This window comes from Coregonus clupeaformis, unplaced genomic scaffold, assembly GCF_020615455.1.
Source record: "Coregonus clupeaformis isolate EN_2021a unplaced genomic scaffold, ASM2061545v1 scaf4145, whole genome shotgun sequence".
Classification (NCBI taxonomy): domain Eukaryota; kingdom Metazoa; phylum Chordata; class Actinopteri; order Salmoniformes; family Salmonidae; genus Coregonus; species Coregonus clupeaformis.
Window position 1 is genome coordinate 1 of NW_025537599.1, and position 25,305 is coordinate 25,305.

At 43.6% G+C, this 25,305-nt stretch overlaps 1 pseudogene; it reads right to left on the reverse strand.

The window, feature by feature from the left end:
• Positions 1–10: 10 nt before the first annotated feature.
• LOC123490553 lies at positions 11–25,305 on the reverse strand (annotated as a pseudogene).

Consider the following 25,305-nt stretch of genomic DNA (forward strand, 5'->3'; position numbering starts at 1 on the left):
CATCAGGCCTTTCGCCGCTGCCTCCTAAACATTAACGACACTGTCACTGTACCGTTAATATAACTGTCACTTTGTAACAGTAACTCTTTTGACTGTCAGTCCGCTCCTCTCATTACTGAGGCAGGCACTTCACTGAGGCTGGGGCAGTGAGCATTGATATACAGCTCCAGTAGTAGATGATCTGATTATCTATCTATCACCCCTCATTCCAATCAGTATAATCATACCCCAGAACCCAAAATCCTGAACTACCTGTATTTCTTTTGGGATATAAAGATGAAGTCTTTCTTTGACTAAAGATGGGTTCAGTGGCTTGAGGATTTAAATGGAAAGGGAAGACCCCTAGCATCAATTCCCAGGCTTCCCCACGTTCCAGTGAAGAACGAGACTTGGAAGCCTGGCATGGCAAGACTAGAAGACACCAGAATGAGAGGAATGTGAGGCAGGTACCATAGAATGTACTATCGTATAGTATATAGTACATGTACTATACAGTACTGTACATTAACAGGATTAGAAGGAGAGAAAATGCCCCATGTTCTCCTCTCTAAACCCTATGACTGTACAGCCCATTTAGATAAGAGATATACTTTACATACATAGCTAATAGTTGTCTTCTTATTTCATTCTATGGTACTCTGTTCAGCCCAAAGAGATAGAACAGAGTGCCCATAGAGATAGAACAGAGTTGTATCTCTATGGTTCAGCCCACCACCATTCCAACACCAAAGAGGTTGCTAGTCGATGTAAAGTATATCTGTTGTTTCTATAGGCTGTGCACTCACAGGGTTGAGAGGAGGTCTGGACCGGATGAAGTCTAGGATGACCTCATGGGCGCTCTTCTTCAACCTTGGTGGGATGTCGTTGTTTACCTGGAGGTGCAAGGGACACACAGACACAGACACACACACACACACACACACACACACACACACACACACACACACACACACACACACACACACACACACACACACACACACACACACACACACACACACACACACACACACACACACACACACATACACATACACACACACACACACACACACACACAGAGAGATTAAGAGACAGCATAACTACATATCTCTGCTTAATTACAGTAACTGCTTCAAACATGACAACAAACCATGCTTTTAAGACACCTGACAGTCTTACCATGACCTTGCGTAGTTTGTAGCGTTTGGAGCGGATGTCATCCATGAGCATCTCATAGGCGTGAGCTGAAACTCGATGGCCAGAGGGTTGGCTACTGGCGCTCCTGGACCTTCTTCACTTCAACCTCAGAGGTCTCCCATCACCTGCATCCAGAACTTAGCCTGGGGGATGCAGGGGACAGGAATCATATAGCAACACAGTACTCATCCAATGACTTAACACTTATAGGGCCAATTTCCCAGACCCAGATGAAGCCTAGATACTCCTGGGCTACAAAACATGCTAGTCCAAGAGTAGGTTTAATATGGGTCTGGGAAACTTGTCCTAAAGGGTGTCACATAAGGGGTGTCAGAGAAGGGTGTTGCCAGATAAAAAGGGGCTGTGTGAGGCTATTAAGGAGCTGGTCACCTACCCAGTCTGCATTCTGGAGCTCATTTAGGTCTCTGCTGGGACCCTCAGACGGCTCGCCACCCATCTTCCGAAGATTCTACCATAGAGAGATAGAGAGAGAGAGAGAGAGAAAGACAGGTAGGGGGATCAGAGAGAGAGAGAGGTAGGGGGATCAGAGAGAGAGAGAGAGAGAGAGAGAGAGAGGGGGAGAAAGACAGAGAGAGAGAGAGAGAGAGAGAGAGAGAGAGAGAGAGAGAGAGAGAGAGAGAGAGAGAGAGAGAGAGAGAGAAAGACAGAGAGAGAGTGAGAGAAGAGAGAGGAGAGAGAGAGAGAGAGAGAGAGAGAGAGAGAGAGAGGAGAGAGAGAGAGAGAGAGAGAGAGAGAGAGAGAGAGAGAGAGAGAGAGAGAGAGAGAGAGAGAGAGAGGTAGGGGGATCAGAGAGAGAAATAGATGAGCACTCAGAGCTTAATGTGAGCTTAAAGGCCCAGTGTAGTCGAAAACGTTTTGTGTGTTTTATATACATTGCTCAAAAAAATAAAGGGAACACTAAAATAAGACATCCTAGATCTGAATGAATGAAATAATCTTATTAAATACTTTTTTCTTTACATAGTTGAATGTGCTGACAACAAAATCACACAAAAATTATCAATGGAAATCAAATTTATCAACCCATGGAGGTCTGGATTTGGAGTCACCCTCAAAATTAAAGTGGAAACCACACTACAGGCTGATCCAACTTTGATGTAATGTCCTTAAAACAAGTCAAAATGAGGCTCAGTAGTGTGTGGCCTCCACGTGCCTGTATGACCTCCCTACAACGCCTGGGCATGCTCCTGATGAGGTGGCGGATGGTCTCTGAGGGATCTCCTCCCAGACCTGGACTAAAGCATCCGCCAACTCCTGGACAGTCTGTGGTGCAACGTGGCGTTGGTGGATGGAGCGAGACATGATGTCCCAGATGTGCTCAATTGGATTCAGGTCTGGGGGAACGGCGGGCCAGTCCATAGCATCAATGCCTTCCTCTTGCAGGAACTGCTGACACACTCCAGCACATGAGGTCTAGCATTGTCTTGCATTAGGAGGAACCCAGGGCCAACCGCACCAGCATATGGTCTCACAAGGGGTCTGAGGATCTCATCTCGGTACCTATTGGCAGTCAGGCTACCTCTGGCGAGCACATGGAGGGCTGTGCGGCCCCCAAAGAAATGCCACCCCACACCATGACTGACCCACCGCCAAACCGGTCATGCTGGAGGATGTTGCAGGCAGCAGAACATTCTCCACGGCGTCTCCAGACTCTGTCACGTCTGTCACATGTGCTCAGTGTGAACCTGCTTTCATCTGTGAAGAGCACAGGGCGCCAGTGGCGAATTTGCCAATCTTGGTGTTCTCTGGCAAATGCCAAACGTCCTGCACGGTGTTGGGCTGTAAGCACAACCCCCACCTGTGACGTCGGGCCCTCATACCACCCTCATGGAGTCTGTTTCTGACCGTTTGAGCAGACACATGCACATTTGTGGCCTGCTGGAGGTCATTTTGCAGGGCTCTGGCAGTGCTCCTCCTGCTCCTCCTTGCACAAAGGCGGAGGTAGCAGTCCTGCTGCTGGGTTGTTGCCCTCCTACGGCCTCCTCCACGTCTCCTGATGTACTGGCCTGTCTCCTGGTAGCGCCTCCATGCTCTGGACATTACGCTGACAGACACAGCAAACCTTCTTGCCACAGCTCGCATTGATGTGCCATCCTGGATGAGCTGCACTACCTGAGCCACTTGTGTGGGTTGTAGACTCCGTCTCATGCTACCACTAGAGTGAAAGCACCGCCAGCATTTAAAAAGTGACCAAAACATCAGCCAGGAAGCATAGGAACTGAGAAGTGGTCTGTGGTCACCACCTGCAAAACCAGTCCTTTATTGGGGGGTGTCTTGCTAATTGCCTATAATTTCCACCTGTTGTCTATTCCATTTGCACAACAGCATGTGAAATGTATTGTCAATCAGTGTTGCTTCCTAAGTGGACAGTTTGATTTCACAGAAGTGTGATTGACTTGGAGTTACATTGTGTTGTTTAAGTGTTCCCTTTATTTTTTTGAGCAGTGTATATTTCCACACTATGAGTTCAGAATAATACTGTGAAATTGTGAAAATGATGATAATGCCCTTTTATTGTAATGCCCTTTTTAAATGCCTGAAATTTCTGTCTGTTTTTGTGTGATGGAGTTTTGGCCTGCCTGGTGACATCACCAGGTGGTAAATTAGTTAATAGGCCAATAAGAAAGAGAGTTCCAAACCTCTCTGCCAATAACAGCTAGTTTTCAGTTTTCCCCTCCACACTCAGACCACTCCAAGTCCTAGCCCAAAATCTTGCTCTTTGCTAAGAAGCTATTTTTGTTTATTTTTGACCATTTTTATTGAAAACAATCACAGTAAGGTACTTAATTGTTACCCAGAAAGGATTTGATGTTGAGATAAAAATGGCATTGGACCTTTAACTAAGTAAGTGACCTCAAAGCCACAGATTTCATCCTTTCATGTTGAAATTAGATGTTAATCAAGTTCATTGACTACCGCAGCATTAGGACAGGCAGCTAGCCCCGCTATCAGTCATACCCACAAATCAATACCTATTTGATTATCAATGACAGTTAACGAGAGCCTTCACAGCCTGACAACCTGCCAAGTCCCTATCAACTAGCATCATGATGGTACGCTAACACATTCCCACCACACACATGCCCAGTCCATTTTCATCAGTGATTGAAAATCATCAGTGATTGAAAATCATCAGTGATTGAAAATCCTCAGTGTAGCCATAAGGAACATAGCATGGTCCTGCCAATGTATGCATAGCAGAGATGACAGCTTTTAGCCATGGTCAAGATGACTGTATGAAATACAGTGTGGGAACTCCCTTAGCTAGCCCATGCTAACACTAATCCACTGCTTTTAAATGTGAGCAAATGCACTTCGAGAGAATTGGGATGCAACCAACGAAGCAGTGAGCAGCCTGCATCCCTTCTCCTCCTGATTTAGGAGTTCATTAGAGGACAGGACACTGAGGGATCTGTTCTGCAGCAGACTGGAAAGCCTCCTCCTCTCTCCTCCTCCTCCTCCTGTCCCCTCTCCCTGTTATTTGTGGTGAGAGAGTGGGTGTCACCCTGCATCCCACCGCTGTTTGATAGAGCAATCATGGGAGTCTCTCTGCTACAGCCCCTCACAGGAGATTTACTATAGGGCCTCTCCTCTCACTGGATATAAAGAGCCATAACTCACACATCTAAGGTGTCTACCTTCTCTACCATTAACAGTTCTCTACCATATTCCCTTTTCATGTTTATTTTATTTTTTAACCTTTATTTAACTAGGCAAGTCAGTTAAGAACAAATTCTTATTTACAATGACGGCCTACCCCCGCCAAACCCGGACTCCCAATCATGGCCGGATTGTGACACAGCCTGGAATCAAACCAGGGTTTGTAGTGACGCCTCTAGCACTGAGATGCAGTGCCTTTGACCGCTGCGCCACTCGGGAGTCCATGTAATAACATAATCCAGAAACCTTTACCATGGTTTGTGAATAACAACATGATTGTTGACAAACATTTTAAAAAGGACATCATTTCTGAGCAGAGGAGCTCAGGGTGAGATGATGTTGGATTTAACACTCATTTGTATGACCTACACCATCCCAAATCACATCAAAGCCAAACATTTCCATTTCAATAGTAGGTTGCTAACTGTGTACACAGTGTTATAATGACAGACTGCAGTAGTAGTAGTAGTAGTAGTAGTAGTAGTAGTAGTAGTAGTAGTAGTAGTAGTAGTAGTAGTAGTAGTAGTAGTTAGTAGTAGTAGTAGTAGTATCATGCTCATGTATTTCAAATAACATTAGCCTAGGTGTATGTGTGTTTGTTTATAGCAAACCAAAAAATGTTCACATAACTAATTAGGGCAATTACCAAATCCTTAATGAAGCAGTCATTAATTCCAGCCTTTAATTTTCCTTCCGTAATTTATAGTAGTTAACCCTGAGCAAATAGGAACAGAAGTGGCTTCGGTGATTCACCTACAACTATGCTTTTAATAGCGTCTTTCTGTCCTGTTATAGAGCTCTTTGTTATGAAAGAAAGGGTCTCTCTCTCTGCCTGCTGTCCTGTAGCTGCAGTCAGCTAGCTAGATCCCCTGTGGGACAACATGTCTCTGCCTCGCTGCCAGACAGAGGAGGACAAGTGGGGGAGGGGAATGATGCTGGGCCGAAAGCTCATCTTACTCCTCCTGGTATCACACAGACAGAGAGACACACACACACAGACACAGAAATGCATGTCCACACTCACACACACACACACACACACACACACACACACACACACACACACACACACACACACAAGCATAACCTTGTCCCACATTGAAGAACCAAGCATCTTGAACAGAGATTGCACTGTTCAGCAGATCCTTAGTCCCACCCCATCCCTACTGCTATAGCCGTAGGTCTCTGCCTCCACATACAGTAGACTAGACTACACCCTGGCCTATCCACATCTGGTTGCATACACCAGTTAGGCTAACTAAACTGGATCTACTGTCTGTAGCCCCCTGAACCACAGAGCTTGACACCTTCCTCCCCTTTAAGTTAAGCTTCTTACCCTCTCCTCATAATAAGACTCTCCACTCTCTTTTGTAACAGCGAATTATATAACTGTCCAATTCCTTCGCTCCTTTCAGACGTACTACTGTGGAGGGGGTGCTGCTTGGCTGGATGGGTCCCTGGGGAGTAGCACCCGGTCTGTGGTTCATGGTGACAATTCCAAAAGCTGAGCACATAGATTTTTCCTATAGAAAACCCTGCAGAAAGATTTATATGACCTCAATGGTGCACATTTTTGGGGTTCACAGGTTATATATGACAACTGAGACGGGGGACGGGGGGGGGTTGGTGGGTGGGTCTATGTACATGTATTTTCTGTGTCTGTGACTCTAAACGCACTGACTGTAATTCTCTATATCTATGTTGAGCAATAGGAAGAGCTATAGCCCAGTACATCACTGGGGCCAAGCTTCCTGCCATCCAGGACCTAAATACTAGGCGGTGTCAAAGGAAGGCCCAAACTCCAGTCACCCAAGTCATAGACTGTTCTCTCTGCTACCGCATGGCAAGTCTAGGTCCAAAAGGCACCTTAACAGCTTCTACCCCCAAACCATAATACTGCTGAACAATTAATCAAATGGCCACGCGGACTATTTACATTGACCCCCCCTTTGTTTTTACACTGCTGCTACTCGCTGTTTATTATCTATGCATAGTCACTTTACCCCTACCTACATGTACAAATTACCTCAACTAACCTGTACCCCCGCACATTGACTCGGTACCCGTACCCCCTGTATATAGCCATGTTATTGTTATTATTGTGTTACTTTTTATTTTTTTATTTTTACTTTAGTAAATATTTTCTTAAAACTGCATTGTTGATTAAGGGCTTGTAAGTAAGCATTTCACGGTAAGGTCTATACCTGTTGCATTCAGCGCATGTGACAAATACAATACAGCACATGTGACCCTGTGGCAGACAGCAGTGCATTGTGGGACTAATAGGGACATTAAACTATGCCTTTAGGTATGCAGACATGTTCACTACAACATTAGGGAGTTACCTATTTACAGATTTAGGATCTTAATTTGAGCCAGTGGGAGTTACCTATGTGCAGATTTAGGATCTTAATTTGAGCCAGTTTGCTACAGCAGGAAAATTATCTTGCAGCAACAGGAAATGTGAATTATTATGTGGATTATAATGAATGGACATTTTTGTAGGGGTTGATAAAAATGTAAAAAGTCTGACATTTCAAAGTGGAAATTACAAACTTCAGAAGTTCTCCTGCAACAAGGTGATCAAATTAAGATCCTACATCTGTACCACCACAGAACTAAGCCCTATAATACTGTACTACAGAACTGTACAGACAGAAGTGGACTCTGCTCCCCAGCCAGGTGAAAGACTGAGCAGAATATTTGACAACAAAACCTGCAGCTACTCCCAGGCAGCTTCCCCTGAGGTAGACAGATCACTCCCATCAATGCTCCTTACTGGCTTACTTTAACCTGTCATATGCTGGGGTGGGATAGCATGTCTATACACACACACACACACACACACACACACACACACACACACACACACACACACACACGCACTGTTGTTCCGGTCTCTCAGTCCCAGGTCCGCTCCATTATCTATCCCTATTACATTCTAGCCCACAGTAAACATCACTGTGATGACCTGTGGCAGACACGGATAGAGGTCATGAAATATGAGATGCTAAATGCGTGTGGCTCGGTGCGAGGCACAGTGGCAGATAACAACACTGCTGCCTGAGTCTCATCCTGACTCCCTGCTGTGGATATGTTTTACAAACAACAGCTGTGTCTCTAGCACTACAGTACAACGTAAATCCAGGTATCCATGCCAACACACTGGTTATGTTGTGTAGTGTGTGTTCTTTTTTTAATCGAATTCCTTGATTTTAGCAGAGTAATAGACAGTTTCACCACAACACACACACACACACAGAGTAACCTGCATTCCTTCTCCTCTGTAACACACACACACCTGACTCCAGGCTGATGTACAGTAGGATCCATTACAGGACATGTCTGTATGTAGTGTGCCATGTTGATCAGTTCTCTAAAGCGTGTGAAACATGTTAATATCATGTTTCTTAATCTCCTGAAGTAATGTCTCTCCAGTCATATGACCTCTGAATATATGTCCCAGGTCTACGTGTCTGTCTGATTTACAGTGCAAGGTTGTCTAGTGGTGAATGTCAATGACCATTCAGATTCACCCTTTAGTGGTCCTATGTGCAGCGGAGCCTGAGAATGAGATGTCAATCAGGCCCCAGAAACAGAGCTGAGCTGTTCAAATATCCACACTGGTTAGCATACCACATAGGATTAAGCAATGTATTGGGTATACAGTGAGGGAAAAAAGTATTTGATCCCCTGCTGATTTTGTTTGTTTGCCCACTGACAAAGACATGATCAGTCTATAATTTTAATGGTAGGTTTATTTGAACAGTGAGAGACAGAATAACAACAAAAAAATCCAGAAAAATGCATTTCCATTTTAATGAGGGAAATAAGTATTTGACCCCCCTGCAAAACATTACTTAGTACTTGGTGGCAAAACCTTTGTTGGCAATCACAGAGGTCAGACGTTTCTTGTAGTTGGCCACCAGGTTTCCACACATCTCAGGAGGGATTTTGTCCCACTCCTCTTTGCAGATCTTCTCCAAGTCATTAAGGTTTCGAGGCTGACGCTTGGCAACTCGAACCTTCAGCTCCCTCCACAGATTTTCTATGGGATTAAGGTCTGGAGACTGGCTAGGCCACTCCAGGACCTTAATGTGCTTCTTCTTGAGCCACTCCTTTGTTGCCTTGGTCGTGTGTTTTGGGTCATTGTCATGCTGGAATACCCATCCACGACCCATTTTCAATGCCCTGGCTGAGGGAAGGATGTTCTCACCCAAGATTTGACGGTACATAGCCCCGTCCATCGTCCCTTTGATGCGGTGAAGTTGTCCTGTCCCCTTAGCAGAAAAACACCCCCAAAGCATAATGTTTCCACCTCCATGTTTGACGGTGGGGATGGTGTTCTTAGGGTCATAGGCAGCATTCCTCCTCCTCCAAACACGGCGAGTTGAGTTGATGCCAAAGAGCTCGATTTTGGTCTCATCTGACCACAACACTTTCCCCCATTCTCCTCTGAATCATTCAGATGTTCATTGGCAAACTTCAGACGGGCCTATATATGTGCTTTCTTGAGCAGGGGGACCTTGCGGGCGCTGCAGGATTTCAGACCTTCCCGGCATAGTGTGTTACCAATTGTTTTCTTGGTGACTATGGTCCCAGCTGCCTTGAGATCATTGACAAGATGCTCCCATGTAGTTCTGGGCTGATTCCTCACCGTTCTCATGATCATTGCAACTCCATGAGGTGAGATCTTGCATGGAGCCCCAGGCCGAGGGAGATTGACAGTTATTTTGTGTTTCTTCCATTTGCAAATAATCGCACCAACTGTTGTCACCTTCTCACCAAGCTGCTTGGCGATGGTCTTGTAGCCCATTCCAGCCTTGTGTAGGTCTACAATCTTGTCCCTGACATCCTTGGAGAGCTCTTTGGTCTTGGCCATGGTGGAGAGTTTGGAATCTGATTGATTGATTGCTTCTGTGGACAGGTGTCTTTTATACAGGTAACAAACTGAGATTAGGAGCACTCCCTTTAAGAGTATGCTCCTAATCTCAGCTCGTTACCTGTATAAAAGACACCTGGGAGCCAGAAATCTTTCTGATTGAGAGGGGGTCAAATAGTTATTTCCCTCATTAAAATGCAAATCAATTTATAACATTTTTGACATGCGTTTTTCTGGATTTTTGTTTTGTTATTCTGTCTCTCACTGTTCAAATAAACCTGACATAAAAATTATAGACTGATGATTTCTTTGTCAGTGGGCAAATGTACTAAATCAGCAGGGGATCAAATACATTTTTCCCTCACTGTACATGCTAAGTATTATGCTAGTCTGGACAATGGAACAGAACCAATATGTAAGCAAGCTGAGGGCCTATGCAGTCAAGTACTGTGTAGTGTGTTGTGAGCATTGGTAAATAGAGGTGGGTTTGTGAACCATGCTCACATGATGAGTAACCTTTCCTGAGACCTGAAGAATTTCTTTACCTGCCCAAGCTAATTCCTAGCCTTTAGCTCAGTGGACTAACACAGTCTTGTTGCACACAGGAGACAGGGGGTTTGAACCCAGTTGGTCACGCATTGATGTGTAGCCTCACCTCTTTGGCACTCTTGATCTTCTCCAGGAAGGAGCGCAGCTCCCTGGTCTCAGCATAGAGAGCACGGCACACAGCCTGGTAGTGGCTGGGGGCGTCGCCAGGGCTGGGGAGGTGGGACACACACATCTACACACAGACAGACAGACAGACAGGGAGAGAGAAGTAGTACTGTAAGTAAAACATTGTAGATACTGTAAATATGGTCATTCAGCAGATGACAGAACATATCCTTGTGACAGCAGATTACAAAATACTGTATGTCCTTGTTTCTCTGAGATGAACAGAAGGTGCTCTTGGCATGATCTTGGCACCAGTAGTCCACTGCATTTCCCATCCCATATAGCTCCTCAAATTCTAACAGAAAACGGTTGGCTGTCTCATCTGCAATCTTGCCCACAAAATAAATTCCCTGAATTGACAACATTTCTGTCTGATAAATGGTGCTGCTGTGTAGAGAGGAGGAAGCCTGGAGCAGAAATTGAGAATGAGGTATTAGGGAGTCTTTCCCCAGTAGCATCATAATCTCAATATTCCCTGACTCACTTATTTTTAATAGAGTCATGCTGATATAGGAGGAGATCTCTGATTGCAAATCACACAGGAACATACATCTGAAATCTTGTGAAACATCTAGAAGGCAGTAAGAGAGAGAGAGAGAGAGAGGCAGGCAGGAAGTCCCTCAGAGTAAGGCTCCATAGTTAACATCAGACAGAGAGAGAGAGAGAGAGAGGCAGGCAGTCCCTCAGAGTAAGGTTCTGTAGTTAACATCAGACAGAGAGAGAGAGACGAGGGGTGGACAGGAGGGTAGAGAGGATGACAGTTATTAGAGGAGACATCTAGCCATTGGCCAGTAGGGCTGACGAGACAACAGCGACACTGTCACCCAGGCAGATCAGATGTCCACAGCCTCAGATAACCTTGCTAGCAGTCTCTATGGAGACCTGGTTCCATCCCCTGGGCCCTAGCTCTAGAATAATTATTTCACCACTGTCATGTCTGACCTCATCGGGCCGAGTCGGATGGGAGGCTGAAGACTATCGTTATCTAAACACCATTGGGGCATCTAAGGACTCACTGGGTGGATCTAGTATAGATGTCTGTTCCCTCATCACTACTGGACATGCTAGGTGGATCTAGTATAGATGATACTCTCATCACTACTGGAGGAAAGACTTATACAACAACTGCAGGCTCGAGTACCATAACCTTTCCTGATCACCACCATTTTGTAGTGACATTTTGGCTTTTAATCATCAACCACCACCCTCCCCCCAATAAACAGCTGCCTACCCTGAGGATGTCCCTGTAGCCACGGACGTTACAGATGTTGATGGGGTCGTCTTCGGCCTCCTCCTCTTCCTCAGTGGCCTCGTAACCTTCATCAGGGCAGGCGTCTCTCTCGGCCTCGCCCATGTTGGTCATGAGGTCTATGAGCTGCTCCAGGGGTGGGCTCAGCTCCCGCTCCTCGCTCTCCTTCAGACCGTAGTCCAACGCCTTGTAGATCATGATGCCCAGAGACTCAATCACCTGAAGGACACAAGTATCAACAACACACACTGGGTATCATTATATTGCCATCCATATACGTTCATCATTGGCATCCAGGAATCATGCCAAAACGACAATGCCTTCATGTTTTGAATCAAGAGATTTTGAATAATTTGCCTTGATTTGTGTTATTCAGCTGTTAATGTCCTGGAAAAAAACAATAAATATGGGTTTGTGTCTTAGTTCCCAGTTATGTAATATATATATCATCTCCTTTCATGCCCCTGCACAAGACTGTCCCATGCTTTCAGCTGTAGCATGTGCTACACAAACACATTACCCTTTCATTCAAGAGAACGGCCCAACCTTTAAAAGCAAGGCAGACCTTAACAGATTAGTCAGTAATAACGTGACTGAGCCAGCATAGGATACTGGCCATTATAATGACACAAAGACACATATAGATACCATACGCATTATATATTGAAGATGAAAACAACAAATATTCAGGAGCTTCAGCGGAGTGATTTAAATCTTATGCATACATGTATTAATCGAGAATATCTGTATTGTTTTATGCTTAAGTCCAAATCTAGTAGGTGTGTGAGAAAGATGTTAGCAGTCCCAGTGAATGCAGTAAAGCGGCTTCCCTTTGTTAATCAGGTGAATCTGGCCTCTGAATGGCAGATCATGGAGAATGAGGCCAGAGCTGGTCTAGCGTGCCAAGCCCGAGACAAAAGACTGACTGAGAAATCACACCGGATTACACTGCAAACCTGAATGCTGCTGATAAACAGTGGGAAAGGAGAGAGAGATAAAGAGAAAGAGGGGGAGAGAGAAAGAGAGAGAGAGAAGGAGAGATAGAGAAAGTGAAGAGAAGGGGGGATGGAGGGAGGGGAGGAGAGAGTAAAAGGGATGGAGGGAGAGGGAATAAAGATAGATATAAATAGGGAGGGAGAGAGAAGGAAAGAAAATGAAGTGAGAGAAACGAAGAGAGAAAAAAAGAGAGCAAGAAAGTAAGCGAAAAGAGGGAGGGGTTCGGTGTGTCTTTGTAGATCACACTTAATGGGCAAGGTCACAGGACCCTGTTCAGATCAATAGTAATCCAGGAGGAGTCATGTGAGTGGATCTGTCCTGAACTCCTCTAGAACACAACACTACAGAACACTACCCTGGCTCAGTGGGAACCTGGGAACCTCTGCACCCTGATGAGGATAAGCCCTCTTTGTCCTGCTGCACCCCACACTGGCCTGCTCTTCCCTACCTCCCCTCTGATGTTACACCCCACCTCACTCTCCACTCTCTGATGTTACACCCCACCTCACTCTCCACTCTCTGATGTTACACCCCACCTCACTCTCCACTCTCTGATGTTACACTCCCAGCCAGAGACACACAACAACACCATCTCTCCCCTGTGCTATGGGACCAGTCACTCTCAAATACAAAATACAAAAGTCTGCCTATAAACTCTTGTCTAAGCAGCTTTCATCCAGACTGCATTGTAGAACAAACCAAAGTGAACCTAGCTGTGAAAGGCCCAACTGACACTAGGCAAGCCAAGGTAAGGCATGTGGAATTTCAAGCCTCTATTGTTGAGGTGTTTGATATTCAGGTTCTGCTGTTATTGTTCCTTGCTAGTCAAAGGTCAAGGTATGAACCAAGCATTGCATTCAGCCTGAAGAGTGAAGACATAACAAAGTAATCAGAACACTGAGAAGAATCCCTCAGAATAATGATGCACCTAATAAACATGTAGGGAAACTTCTAGAACATGGACTATAATGACTCACAGTTAAATCCTTCCAGTTTTCAGAAAAATACGTATGCATGGGAGGTAGCCTAAATTGTAGGTAGATTCATAAACATTCTGTGCAGATTTGATTGATTCCAGCTCTACATAGACAAACCCCTGATTTGAGCAGCTTTTTAATTGATAGCTATAGCATATTTAAGTAGGTAGGAGACAGGGTGGTTTTAACTGCAATAAGTGCTATTTATTCCCTCAGTCAAGAGGAGAGCTAACACAAACATGACTGTTCCAATGATACATCACACTCTCCTTTCTTCACAGACTTGTGACTAAACTAAGTGAAGGAATGGAAGGAGGAATGGGGAGGAAGGAGGAAGGAATGGGTGTCAAGAGAGTGGGGATTTTAACTGTGCAGTGAAGCACAGCCATGAGCAGGTAAAACAACATCAAACAGACTGCCTGTGTTCCTCATATGGCTGTCACGGAGGTGACGAGAGAAAGAGAGCAAAAGAGAGAGAGAGACAGAGAGAGAGAGAGAGAGAGAGAGAGAGAGAGAGAGAGAGAGAGAGAGAGAGAGAGAGAGAGAGAGAGAGAGAGAGAGAGAGAGAGAGAGAGAGAGAGAGAGAGAGAGAGAGAGAGAGAGAGAGAGAGAGAGAGAGAGAGAGAGAGAGAGAGAGAGAGAGCTGATCACGGGGCAGGGAATGGTTCTGTCACACGAATGCATGTTTTCTTTACACACAATCCAGCCTTTCCCTGTAAATACCATACCAGTACCACACCCTGCTGAGGTCAACATGAATATCTTAACGTACCACACCCTACCAAGGTTAGAGGTTTTAAATAGTCCAGATTGATAGAACCACTGTGTGTTAAGATGCCTCTGTGCAGCTTTCTGTCATTAAAGCCCCCATGCAGTCTTTGTAATTTAATTTCAAATCATCACTGTATGTCATTTATATCACTGTGTGTGCTTTTTTAATGAAAATAACTCCAAATTATATATATTTTTAATCATTTATTTCCCTGACCCTCTTTTGGCCCTTGAAATGCTCTTACACAAAAAGGGCATTATGATCATTTTCACAATTTCAGAGTGTTATTTCGACCTGTGTGGAAATATCATTAAAAAAAACAGGAAATCACGTTTTTAACTGGACTGCCCCTTTAAGACCTTTTTTGACCATGGAGACTTTCTCCCTCAAGCCTCTGCCTAGACCTCTGCAATGGGCTCAACCTGTTTCCTTTACACAATCTGAAGGTGAATGAATACCAATGATTGTGACTAGAATTGAATAGATACTTCATTATACATTTTAAACAGAAATTGATAATTTAATTGATTTTAAGATGTGTTAATAAGTAATCTGCTAGGCCTATATGAAATAAGTACCTTTTCAGTAGCAATGTGACTGTGTGAGGCTAGCAGTTATGTCAACATGGCCACACTTGTGCATCAACAACCACAAATACTCATCTTCCATCTTCCATAGTCATAAGACTGCTGGCTCAGCATCATTCAGCCTCATACAAAGACACTAATATGGTTTACAATCAGGGACAAATCCTATTCCATCTCTTACTTTTGATTCCTGAGGAGGGCTACAGTGATTTCTATGGGACAGTGTTTTTTTTATTTGACATAACCCACTGTCATAATGTCTGGCTTCAGTTTACCCATGTGTGAAGAAACTAACATATTGTGTCAAGGTGTCAAGTTGTCTTCAGATTCAGATTCAGAGTGTTTAATAGTCACAGGGTTGTAAAGGTTGCAGGTGTGATTGCAGGGTACAGTGAAAATCTTAGTCTTCGAGCTCCAACATGCAGGACTAAGTGAAATAAAATAAAGAAAATGGTCATTTAAAAACAACAATATAAATCATTAAACCATGGAGTGGTTATGTCAGTGGGTCTTAATACATTCAAGATCACATCTCCGAGTACAACACCTCAGGTATAAACAATTAACAAATGATGTAATAACTGAAGGCCTAATAAGCCACTCCAGTTGGGAGAGGAACATTTAACCTTGTCTTCCCATATCAAGCCCAGGGGTCTGACAGGTGAGTGAGGCTGTAAAAACACCCTCCTCCTGATAGGTTGTTCTCAGCTTGTCTCTGCTCCACTGGCCTCTGAGAGTTAAGTTTGCATCTCAAATGGTACCCTATGTCCTATGTAGTGCCCTAAATATGATGTTATTTGGGACATGACCTAAGGCTGACAGTTCCACTGCCCTCTCTCAGAAGGCTATGATAGGTCACTAAGGTTCACTCACAACAAGGAAAGCTGGGAAGGATTTCTACATAGGGTTGCAAAAGGAGGGTATCACAGAAGGTTGGTGGCACCTTAATTGGGGAGAAAGGGGCTCGTGGTAATGACTGGAGTGGAATCAGTTGAATGGTATCAAATACAGTACCAGTCAAAAGTTTGGACACACCTACTCATTCAAGGGTTTTTCTTTATTTTTACTATTTTCTACATTGTAGAATAATAGTGAAGACATCAAATCTATGAAATAACACATATGGAATCATGTAGTAACCAAAAAATTGTTAAACAAATCAAAATATATTTTCTATTTGAGATTCTTCAAATAGCCACCCTTTGCCTTGATGACAGCTTTGCACACTCTTGGCATTCTCTCAACCAACTTCACCTGGAATGCTTTTCCAACAGTCTTGAAGGAGTTCCCGCATATGCAGAGCACTTGTTGGCTGCTTTTCCTTCACTCTGCGGTCCGACTCATCCCAAACCATCTCAATTGGGTTGAGGTCGGGGGATTGTGGAGGCCAAGTCATCTGATGCAGCACTCCATCACTCTCCTTCTTGTTAAAATAGCCCTTACGCAGCCTGGAGGTGTGTTGGGTCATTGTCCTGTTGAAAAACAAATGATAGTCCCACTAAACCCAAACCAGATGGGATGGCGTATCGTTGCAGAATGCTGTGGTAGCCATGCTGGTTAAGTGTGCCTTGAATTCTAAATAAATCACAGACAGTGTCACCAGCAAAGCACCCCCACACCCTCACACCCCCTCCTTCATGCTTTACGGTGGGAAATACACATGCAGAGATCATCCGTTCACCCACACCACGTCTCACAAAGACACGGCGGTTGTAATCAGAAATCTCCAATTTGGACTCCAGACCAAAGGACACGTTTCCACCGGTCTAATGTCCATTGCTCATGTTTCTTGGCCCAAGCAAGTCTCTTCTTCTTATTGGTGTAATTTAGTAGTGGTTTCTTTGCAGTAATTCGACCATGAAGGCCTGATTCACACAGTCTCCTCTGAACAGTTGATGTTGAGATGTGTCTGTTACTTGAACTCTGTGAAGCATTTATTTGGGCTGCAATTTCTGAGGCTGGTAACTCTAATGAACTTATCCTCTGCAGCAGAGGTGACTCTGGGTCTTCCATTCCTGTGGCGGTCCTCATGAAAGCCAGTTTCATCATAGTGCTTGATGGTTTTTGCGACTGCACTTAAACAAACTTTCAAAGTTCTTGAAATGTTCCATATTGACTGACCTTCATGTCTTAAAGTAATGATGGACTGTCTTTTCTCTTTGCTTATTTGAGCTGTTCTTGCCATAATATGGACTTGGTCTTTTACCAAATAGGTTTATCTTCTGTATACCCCCCATACCTTGTCACAACACAACTGATTGGCTCAAATGCATTAAGAAGGAAAGAAATTCCACAAAGTAACTTTTAAGAAGGCACACCTGTTAATTGAAATGCATTCCAGGTGACTACCTCATGATGCTGGTTGAGAGAATGCCAAGAGTGTGCAAAGCTGTCATCAAGACAAAGGGTGGCTATTTAAAATATATTTTGATTTGTTTAAAACTTTTTTGTTTACTACATGATTCCATATGTGTTATTTCATAGTTTTGATGTCTTGACTATTATTCTACAATGTAAAAAATTGAAACAATTCATAAAAACCCTTGAATGAGTAGGTGTGTCCAAACCTTTGACTGGTAGTGTACATCAAACACATGGTTTCCAGGTGTTTGATGCCATTCCATTTGCTCCGTTCCGGCCATTATTATGAGCCGTTCACCCCTCAGCAGCCTCCACTGGAGGGTATATTACTGGAAACTTTCAAAGTTTCGCAGTAAAATACCAGAATATTGGTAACTTTCAAGGATTTTATGTAATCTATCACAAGACATCTAGTGGCCATTCAGATAGTGGGTACTTCAGATTATCACAGCCATCTGTAATTTTATCTGGCCCTCTGTGTGGCCTTATCAAATCAAATTACATTTTATTAGTCACTTGCGCCGAATACAACAGGTGTAGACCTTACCGTGAAATGCTTACTTACAAGCCCTTAACCAACAATGCAGATTTTTTTTTAAAGTAAGAAAATATTTGCTACGAAAATTTATCAAAAATACAATTAACTAAAGTAAGAAAAAAAGTTACTCAAGTATCATATGTATCACATGTGAAATATATAAAATAATCAAATACAATTATTTGAAGATTTTAAAAAAATAAAATGACAAAGCCGTAAAACATATAAACCATCAACTTAGTGAATACCATTGGTGTTTAATATAAGGGTTTCAGCATGAAATATCCTTTATATATATTTTTTAACACTTTTATTTAGTTTACTATGTCAATATGTCATTGTTGTAAATATTTTGGAGTCAAACTGGTAACTTTGGTACCGAAGATATACCAAAGACAAGATACCAAAGATTCCGGTAACTTTGGTAAATTTCCGGTAGTTTACTAGCTTTGCAACCCTAGTCCTACACTACAAGGGTGTGTGTAGATATGTGTGACCAAGTGCAAATATGAAATGGCACCCTACTTCCAATCCCTATGTAGGGCACAGTGGGCACTACTTTTTGCCAGAGCGTGGTAGAGACTTGTGCACTACAGAGAATAGTGTGTAATTTCAGACGCTGACCAAGTGTACTAGCCTACATGGTACTCTGATGCAGGGCCAGATCTTTACTATTAGTGTGCTAATCAATTATAATATAATATAATATAATATAATATAATATAATATAATATGCCATTTAGCAGACACTTTTATCCAAAGCGACTTACAGTCATGTGTGCATAAATTTTTACGTATGGGTGGTCCCGGGGATCGAACCCACTACCCTGGCATTACAAGCGCCATGCTCTACCAATTGAGCTACAGATTAATTACAGATTATTATTTGAATCAGCGCTAAAAGGTTTTAGAGAATTAAACGATTGGAGAAAATAATAATGTGGGGAATGAAGGATTTGCAATTATACCTCCTCATTAGTCCTGTCACAGGAAATATGTCATACTGCACAGCAGCCCCAGTAAACATGAAGTCCTGTAGCTGGCAGCAACCTAACAGGAAGCCACTGTCAGACCATGCGTTTCTGGTCTGAGTGGTTTTTACATACCATCAACAGAAGTCTCTCCTTATAGAATGTTACAAAAAATTGAATATAGTACCTAGCCAGCACACACAATATTGGGTTCTGGGTTCCAATAAATACACTACATTGCCAAAAGTATGTGGACACCAAAGGTATGTGCTCGTCGAACATCTCATTCTAAAATCATGGGCATTAATATGGAGCTTGGCATTGCGCATGGTGATCTTAGGCTTGTGTGTGGCTGCTCGGCCATGGAAACCCATTTCATGAAGCTCCCCACGAACAGTTATTGTGCTGATGTTGCTTCCAGAGGCAGTTTGGAACTCGGTAGTGTGTGTTGCAACCGAGGATTTTTCTGTTCTGTGAGCTTGTGTGGCCTACCACTTCACGTCTGAGCTGTTGTTGCTCCTAGACATTTCCACTTCACAATAACAGCACTTACAGTTGAACAGGGCACCAATTTGATGAACTGACTTGTTGGAAAGGTGGCATCCTATGACAGTGCCACGTTGGATGCCACGTTGAAAGTCACTGAACTCTTCAGTACGGGCCATTCTACTGCCAATGTTTGTCTATGGAGATTGCATGGCTGTGTGCTCGATTTTATACACCTGTCAACAACGGGTGTGGCTAAATTAACCGAATCCACTCATTTGAAGGGGTGTTCACATACTTTTGGCCATGTAGTGTATCAACAGCAATACTAAAGCTTTCCATCATCACATCATGTGATCCATTGTAAAAATACTTCAACACCTATAACTGATTCATGTGTGTTATTTTGTCCACCTTTATTTGTGTAAATGTTTCTGAGAAAGGCTACATAAGGGGTGGCCTCGTGTTGACACACCCTACTGAGAGACAGTAGGGTGTGTCCCAAATAGCACTCTATTCTCTATGTAGTGCACTACTTTTGTAAAGACAGCAGAAACACTGCAGGTGACGTCAGACACAGAAAAAACAGCCAGCCAGCAGCAGAGCTCTGAACTGAACTGCTACCTTGGCTGATTTCTGTTGGGATTATGTAATCTAGTTAGCTCTCCTCTCCTCTCCTCTCCTCTCCTCTCCTCTCCTCTCCTCTCCTCTCCTCTCCTCTTAATTACTGTAGTTTTAACCCAATTCCTTAGGGAGAGAAATCCAGGAGGGCCATCTTCCAGACTTTCTGAAATAAGATTTAATAAAAAGTACACAACCTCACATGGAGGGGGCTGCCTTAACAATGGAGCCTTTGAACCACATCAGAAGACCTGCCTCCATCTCTCACAATGTCATCGTCTTATAGGGTTGTCATTAGATAGAGAACTGCAAGAGCATTGAGCCAGTAACCGAAAGGTCGCTGGTGCGAATCCTCGAGCCGGCAAGGTGGAAAAATCTGCCGTTCTGCCCTTGAGCAAGGCAGATAACCCCCAACAACAACTGCTCCCCCGGTGCCGATGACGTTGATTAAGGCAGCCCCCCGCACCTCTCTGATTCAGAGGGGTTGGGTTAAATGCGGAAGACACATTTCGGTTGAATGCATTCAGTTGTGCAACAGACTAAGTATCTCCTTTGCAAGGCAAGGAATCAATCTATTCAATACATAATTGACTTCACTGCTAATGTCTGAACTTGGTTTGAGGCAGTCAACAACAGATTGATGTTGCTTTTGTTGTTATTATTTCTTTTAAAATATCTGATTTGCCTCCATTTTGTGTGGCTGGCTTGGCCCCGCTGAGAATCTGCTACCATACCTGTCCATATACCTTTGAGCTGTGTTTCTTGGTCCTGGAAATGGGGACCCATCTAGCTTCTCATTGGGGTTGGGTGTATAGGGGGTAGGTAGTAGGAATGTGCACCCCTTTGGGTCCCCGGGACCAGGAGTGAGAAGCACTGCCTTTGAACAATGTCAAAATGTCCATGACCTTGAACGTACCTGACCCTCTGACCGATCTAAATGTACAGTGGGGCAAAAAAGTATTTAGTCAGCCACCAATTGTGCAAGTTCTCCCACTTAAAAAGATGAGAGAGGCCTGTAATTTTCATCATAGGTACACGTCAACTATGACAGACAAATTGAGAAAAAAAAATCCAGAAAATCCCATTGTAGGATTTTTAATGAATTTATTTGCAAATTATGGTGGAAAATAAGTATTTGGTCACCTACAAACAAGCAAGATTTCTGGCTCTCACAGACCTGTAACTTCTTCTTTAAGAGGCTCCTCTGTCCTCCACTCGTTACCTGTATTAATGGCACCTGTTTGAACTTGTTATCAGTATAAAGACACCTGTCCACAACCTCAAACAGTCACACTCCAAACTTCACAATGGCCAAGACCAAAGAGCTGTCAAAGGACACCAGAAACAAAATTGTAGACCTGCACCAGGCTGGGAAGACTGAATCTGCAACAGGTAAGCAGCTTGGTTTGAAGAAATCAACTGTGGGAGCAATTATTAGGAAATGGAAGACATACAAGACCACTGATAATCTCCCTCGATCTGGGGCTCCATGCAAGATCTCACCCCGTGGGGTCAAAATGATCACAAGAACGGTGAGCAAAAATCCCAGAACCACACGGGGGGACCTAGTGAATGACCTGCTGAGAGCTGGGACCAAAGTAACAAAGCCAACCATCAGTAACACACTACGCCGCCAGGGACTCAAATCCTGCAGTGCGAGACGTGTCCCCCTGCTTAAGCCAGTACATGTCCAGGCCCGTCTGAAGTGCATTTGGATGATCCAGAAGAGGATTGGGAGAATGTCATATGGTCAGATGAAACCAAAATATAACTTTTTGGTAAAAACTCAACTCGTCATGTTTGGAGGACAAAGAATGCTGAGTTGCATCCAAAGAACACCATACCTACTGTGAAGCATGGGGGTTGGAAACATCATGCTTTGGGGCTGTTTTTCTGCAAAGGGACCAGGACGACTGATCCGTGTAAAGGAAAGAATGAATGGGGCCATGTATCGTGAGATTTTGAGTGAAACCCTCCTTCCATCAGCAAGGGCATTGAAGATGAAACGTGGCTGGGTCTTTCAGCATGACAATGATCCCAAACACACCGCCCGGGCAACGAAGGAGTGGCTTCGTAAGAAGCATTTCAAGGTCCTGGAGTGGCCTGGCCAGTCTCCAGATCTCAACCCCATAGAAAATCTTTGGAGGGAGTTGAAAGTCTGTGTTGCCCAGCGACAGCCCCAAAACATCACTGCTCTAGAGGAGATCTGCATGGAGGAATGGGCCAAAATACCAGCAACAGTGTGTGAAAACCTTGTGAAGACTTACAGAAAACGTTTGACCTGTGTCATTGCCAACAAAGGGTATATAACAAAGTATTGAGAAACTTTTGTTATTGACCAAATACTTATTTTCCACCATCATATGCCAATAAATTCATTAAAAATCCTACAATGTGATTTTCTGGAATTTTTTTTCTAATTTTGTCTGTCATAGTTGACGTGTACCTATGATGAAAATTACAGGCCTCTCTCATCTTTTTAAGTGGGAGAACTTGCACAATTGGTGGCTGACTAAATACTTTTTTTCCCCACTGTATGTACATGTAACTGTATCAAGCAATCTGAAATTGTAAATCATGAAATGTGTAATAACTTGAAATATGAAATACGAAAACTGGGAAAAAAAACTGAATGACTAAATATATCAACAACAAAAAAGAGAAGGGATTGATAGCAGAGGAAAGAAGGCAGGAAACCCTTTGTTGTTCTTTAATATCATCAGATAAGGGTTTTAGAATAGTTTTCATGATCATTTCATAACAGAGTTTATAGTTAAAGTAGAGGGCCTTGCTTTAGAGCCAAAGCAGTGATTTGTCAAGACGAGAGACGTTGTGCTCAACCCAGGACCTCTGAGTCATATGACTGATGTTCAGCTCCGCCTGAGGGTTCAGCCGACACACCCCCTGATCCCCCGGCGTGCACACACACCAACTTTAACACACATTAAACTAAACCCATCAAACCATTTTCAAGATGGAATGAATGGGAATGTTCATAATTCTTCTGACAAAATATTGAATTACACTATTCAGCAGCTGACCAGAGAAGACAGCTTTTCCTTTGATCATGTAGTTAATCAGTCCAGCCAGACTATTTCCAATCGAGTTCTTGTTTATATTAAAACACCATGCTGTCTGACTAGTCATTACTAGGTTAACTACCTTAATCCTCCTCCTCCAAACTTCAAAGGCTTACTCTTAAAAATCACCATCCTTGAACAGTTGAACTCTAACAGAGAGGAGAGGACCTGCTTGCCTGGGACATAATGGAAGTATGAAACATAACCCAGCAGTAAGCAGCAGTAAGAGAGTAGCAACAACACGAGACCAGAAAAGTTTACCAACTCTGGAGGCGTCAACAGCAGTGTTACCAAGAAGACTAGGCATTCCCTGTACTGCATACCAGGGAAGCGAACCCATGACTAACACTAACCTACACCCAAAGCAGCGTGCTATCTGCTAGCTAGCCAAAATCATGATTTTAGTTGGCTTGTGAGCAACATTATTTTTAGTTCTCATGGAGGGTGACGTCATAGCACTGTGGGATTGCTACTTATCATCTGCTACATTTATGTGTTTCTACCTCCATATCACTCTCGGTGTCTGGACCAAGGGAAAGTGGCTCAGCTGTCTCTGTCTGTCTGTCTTCATGGTAGTAAATTGTGCCACAACAACACAGGGTTCATATAGTTCAGTGTCAGGCAGCAGCATTGTAGAGATTGAATCACATCAGTGACAGTGTTGGGGAAGTGATGTGATCCAATCACGACCAATGTTTCTGAACTAAATTGTCCACACACGCACGCATCCACGCACACCCACAAACACACCCACAAACACACCCACACCCACACCCACACCCACACCGAAGCTGTAATGTAATAAGACGTTGCTGGATCTGCAGTGATATGGTGGCAGTCAGAAGAGGGTGTTGGAGTGGAACTTTCCAGTACTTTCTTTTCCTCAGCCAGGCTCTCACACAACACATCACACACACACTGACTGACTACACTAGGATAACCCAACTCTGCAGTAAAGCAGCTTAGCAGGGATTTTGTTGATGCAGTTTCACTGCAGCTTCTCACTCACAGTTTCAGAAAGCGAGTGACAGAGAGAGAGTCTCAGTGTGTGTGTGTTCTATTCTCTCTCCATCTGCTACCAGAGATCCATTAGCAGGCAATCCCACACTACTCCAGGACTCCCAAAGTTCCACCCCACTGAAGACAGATTATTGGTCTGCATCAGGAGCTCAACAATATATTTAACCTGAATACATGCAAGACACAGAGTAAGCTGCAGTCATTTAGGACATTGATGGTAAATAGTTTAATTGATGTCAAAACAAATGTAACCTTCATAAATTCCTCATATCATGTGCTCTAATACTACTAGCCTGGTGGTAATGATGATGACGTCCTAACACACACATACGCTAGCTAGCCACATCACCTGATACACAGAGAACAATAGCTATTGCTACTCTTGAGCAGTACACTCCTCCCCAGGCTGTGTGCGAGACTACTTGAACAGCACTGTTGTTTGCCCCTGAGAGGATAAATAAAGTTCTATTGAATTGAATTGAACTATTCCCATCACCATATCAGCTGGATGAAGAGGCTGAGAAGAGGTTGCTGGGAAGGTAAACTACAATATAGCGCTCTAATTAGCTCTTTAACTGTCACCCAGAGTCAACATCAAAGGGGAGAGCTCGCATGGTGACATTAATTTCGCCAGCCCAGTCAGTCAGACCAGCTAAGAGCTTAGAGAGTCTGTAGTGTAGGTCTATCTATCACTGAGCTCCAAATAGACTCTTTCAACACTACCGATAAGATTTTGTTATAGGTGTTATGAAACATATTTGTTCAGATTTTCTTGTTTTAGTGAATGACTGCTACTGTATATGAAATTTCCTCACTGTCAATGACAGTCCCATGTTACACATAGTGTAGGTGTGGTCATATCCAGTCGCTCTAGACTAACCTCTGAGCTAGATGTTCTGAATGAGGTGTGCACAGACAGTATGGTAAAGTACTAGTAAAACCACCACCACAATGCCCCTGGCAGCAGGTTGCGTGTCAGACATGTCATCAAACAGGATTAACACGCCCTATGCTTGTACAGATTGTATCCATCCACCATTGTGACTGTTGCCGGCCCAGTTACGCCAGATATAATTCCATTGGAACACTGTCAGTCCATCTCTCATTCATATTATTACAGACATCTTCCCAGAAACAAGGAAGTCAGAAACATGCCACTCACCTCTGTTGATGTGGCTGGGATGGATTTAC